The sequence below is a fragment of the Bubalus kerabau genome, chromosome 14 (assembly GCF_029407905.1).
Source record: "Bubalus kerabau isolate K-KA32 ecotype Philippines breed swamp buffalo chromosome 14, PCC_UOA_SB_1v2, whole genome shotgun sequence".
NCBI lineage: Eukaryota > Metazoa > Chordata > Mammalia > Artiodactyla > Bovidae > Bubalus > Bubalus kerabau.
Window position 1 is genome coordinate 82,831,472 of NC_073637.1, and position 4,260 is coordinate 82,835,731.

General features: G+C 47.3%; 1 long non-coding RNA gene across 1 annotated transcript; it reads right to left on the bottom strand.

Annotated features, from left to right (window-relative positions):
* Positions 1-1,060: 1,060 nt before the first annotated feature.
* Positions 1,061-3,919, bottom strand: LOC129627365 (uncharacterized). Its single transcript, XR_008702586.1, has 2 exons — positions 3,722-3,919; positions 1,061-1,522 (listed from the first exon to the last, which is right to left on the bottom strand). It is a non-coding gene; the product is annotated as an uncharacterized LOC129627365 (long non-coding RNA).
* Positions 3,920-4,260: the final 341 nt, after the last annotated feature.

Here is a 4,260-nt window from a genome sequence, read left to right on the forward strand (position 1 = left end):
TGTCAGAAGACCTTTGGCTGTGAATTTAATTTTTTTAAAGGGAAACGAAAGTTCATGTGTAAAGTAAATGACCAAGTAAAAATTTTGATGCTTGTGGCAATGAGCAAGTGCTTGCGAGAATAAACAGCTAATGAGGCATTTTTATGAAAAGAAAGAATTAAGTCCATACTTCATGCTAACAACTGCCCGCTCAAAGAGAGGTCCTCCAAGGTGTGTGTTTGACTGTACATTTATGCACCCAGACAGTCAAGCACAAACGTGAGTCAGAGCTCACTAAACGAGCACTGATGGGACGCTGAACCGAGAAGGCATCGTAAGAAGGTGCTGACTTTCCCGTCTCCCGTGTGCACTCCATATACAGCCACATATGCAGCAATTCCCTCCAGGAGAAATCCAAAAACTAGCTGAGGGACTCTTAGGTATGGAGCTAAAAAGAAAATATTCACATTGAAAATGGTGGGAAAACGCGACAACCTCTGGCCACCCCTGGACAGTCCCCTCCAAGCAGGCTGTGCACGGCTTTCCCTGTGACAGAAGTGCTGGGGCCACGCGCCTGAGCCCCAGCACCCAGCTCTGACGGCCAGAGGGGCTCGCGAGCACAAGTCCCACCCGAGTGCAGCAAAGATGCAGGTATTAAAGGGCCCCTGAGAGCTCGCTGAAGCTGTCCCCACAGGGACCAGCACAGAGGGGCAGGAAAAAATCCTTGTCTCCCAGTCCCTCCTTGGAAGGGGTTTGATTGCAGACCTCACAGGCTGCTGCCTGAGGGTCTGACTTCCCTGCCTTTTCCCGCCAGCTTGCTCCAGTAAGAAAACCAAGATGCCAGCATGCCCCTGGAAATAGCTTGTTCACGCATCTAACGTCCCAATTTTTGAGGCGGTTGCCTCAGGGACCAGTCGTGGAATCACCCATCTCTGATAACCAGTAGGGCTCAGCACCCCGAGTCCCACAAGACCAGAGCAAACACAGAGGCGGTTGCCAAGGAGCAAGCAGCTCTCTAGGTGGCTGTTCCCCTAGGGCTCAGCACAGAGACGACAACTGAAAACAAACGGACTACCAGGTATTTCTCCAGCAAAGATTGGTTTATTTGGGACCAGCTGAGAATTGCAATTTGGGGTCTGCAACCATGGTGAGCCATGTGGAGGTCCCCGCACAGCAGGGAAGAAGGGCGCCTTCACAGGGAGGACAAGGAACTGGCTGTGAGCAGACAAAGCCCACGGCTCTCCACATGGAGTCCTTGCCAGGAAAGCTCTCTTCTCCCTTTTGAAATCTGCTTTCATCACAGGGTGTGAGAGCTCCCCTTACTGGTCTCCCAGCTCTGAGATTTCTGTTTCTTAATTTTACAGGAAGCAGGTGAACAGTCCATCTCCGCGTTTCTCCCTGTGAGGGTGTAAGGGCGTTCTCGTAGATGGCCATCTGCTTCCAACGACATCACGTGGTCTTCTCTCCATGTGTCTGTGTCCTAAACTCCTTTTCTCATGTAGACAGTAGGCTTTCCTGGTGGCTCAGAGGGTAAAGAATCTGCCTGCAATGCAGGAGACACGGGTTCAATCCCTGGGTTGGGAAGAAGGGTGAAGGGAATGGCTACTCACTCGGTATTCTTGCCTGAAACATTCCAAGGACAGAGGAGCCTGGCAGGCTATAGTCCATGGGGTCCCAATGAGTCAGACACAACTGAGCAATAACACTTTCATTTTTTACTTTTCATATCAGGTTGGGCTTCTCAAGTGGTGCTAGAGGTAAAGAACTCAACTGCCAACGCAGGAGACTGAGAGAGGAAACTTGGATCCCTGGGTCAGGAAGATCCCCTGGAGGAGCGCAGGGCAACCCACTCCAGTCTTCTTGCCTGGAGAATCCCATGGACAGAGGAGCCTGGCAGGCTGTGGTCCAGAGTCCAGAGTGTCTAACACAGCTGAAGGACTTAGCACTCACACGCACACGTACCAGATTAGGGCCGACCTCATGACCATGACTGAGCGACTAACATTTCACTTTTCCCATTTACTCGTTTTCTCTTTTTTTGGAGTGTAAGTGCTTGACAACGTTGTGTTAGTTCCCGCTGAACAGCACAGTGAATCAGTTATGTGTACAGAAACCCCCGCCCTCAGGAGTCTCCCTCCCCGCCCCGCACCCAGCTCATCACAGAGCCCGAGCTGAGCCCCTGTGCTGTTCAGCAGGTCCCCCTAGCTGTCTATGCCCCCCACCCAGCTCATCACAGAGCCCGAGCTGAGCCCCCTGTGCTGTTCAGCAGGTCCCACTAGCTGTCTCTTTCACACACGGTGTATATACGTGTCAGTCCTACTCACTCTTAATTACCTCTCTAAACAACCTATCTCCAAATACAGTCACATTTTGAGACACCAGAGTTAGGAACTTCAACGTAGGAATTTGGGAAGATACACTTCTTAGCCTAAAACACCATCTGAGCCCCCTTCCATGTTCCTGCTGCCATAGTCTTAGTTGAGAGCTTGTCTCGTGACGCCTATCCTAGAACTTCAACCCCAGTCTACCACCTCCACTCTCTCTTCCACATTGCCCTCATTCTTGCTTTATCTCTACTCGGATTTTAAAACAGGAGATGACTAGAACCCTTAGAATGAATTTTGCCAAGGGTTAGCTCCTGTCTGAAAAATAAATAAGTTGATAAAGTATGCCCCCGGCTTCCCTGGTGGCTCAGTGGTAAAGAATCCATCCACCAATGCAGAAGATGCAGGGTTCAATCCCTGGGTTGGGAAGATCTCCTGGAGGACATGGCAACCCACTCCAGTGTTTTTGCCTGGAGAATCCCATGGACAGAGGAGCCTGGTGGGGTACAGCCCACAGGTTTGCAAAGAGTCGGACGTGACTGAGTGACTGGGCACACACACAAAGCACGTTCTGAACATTTTTAAAGGTCCACTAGCCAAGACAAAACAAAATCTATAATATTAGGGTTGTGTTCAGGAAGATATAATAAATTCACTTTTATGAAACGCTGAGACAATAGGGATAAACATGTATGTAAAACAGACCATACTTCTATTTCCCAAGTGTTTATGTTGATGCTTTCTACTCAGCAGACATTTCCATTCTTACATAACTTGTAAAATTTAAATTATTCTGGCTGCTACAGCTAAGGATACAGCTCTTCTATTTTGCTTACTGCTATTTCCCAGGGCTCAGAATCTACATAAAATTATCAGACACTCATCCATTCCTCATAGAAGTGGTAAAGATACAGCCCTTTGGAAAATAATTTCCCCACATAAATTGAAAGCCTTAAAAATGTTTATTGAGTCAGTAATTCCAATAGGATTCTAATGTAAGGATATTATTCTAATATAGAAATCTTTTGCACAAAGATATTTAATGCCACACAGATGTGTAACCCTGAAGACAGAATTTACATATGTTTATAAAGAGGTCAAATCCTTGATAAAATAACAATAAAAATAATAGCTTAATAGTGAGTCACTTACTATGTGTCAAGCATTAAGCCATGTGTTTTATAAATATTATCTGAACCAATCCTCATGACAACACCATGAATTAAGTACTATTATCCTTATTTTTATAGATGAAGAACTCGAGACTTAGAAAGATTAAGTAACTGGTCCAAATTTAAGCCGCTATTAACCCAGGGATTGCCCAAGAATACTGGAGTGGGTAGCCTTTCCCTTCTCCAGTGATCTTCCCAACCCAGGAATCAAACCGGGGTCTCCTGCATTGCAGGCGGGTTCTTTACCAGCTGAGCCAGCAGGGGAGCCCTACGACAGCAGGGGCAGGTCCAAAGCAATGAGCTTCTGCCGGCAAGTAACGCGGCCCACCTCCAAACTGCAGCAGGCGGTGATGCCAGCATCCAGTGCCTCTCATTCCCACAGTCTTCAAGGCCACACTCCCCTGGAGTCTACATCGTCCTCATTCTTTCCCTCTCTTCCACTCAGGACTCAATAAGTTAATCAATTTACCCTTTGGTGTTGAGTAAAGGTAACGCCCTTTCTGACTCTGAATTTAAAAGAAGACAGCTGAGAGTTAATGTCACTGGCTCTCAAACTGTGGGCTAGGACCCATGAGAGTCCCTGAGATCTCTTCAGGAGACGGGTCGAGATTTACTTCATAACAAATCTAACACATCCGTTGCTTTTTTCACTCTTGCTATTTTGCAAGTAATTTACAAGCGCTTCCCAGAAGCTACAGGATAGATCCCATCTCAACAGACCAAATGCAGAAATAGATCAGAGAATCTCCATGCCTTCTGTTAAGCCAGACATTAATCAGATTTGC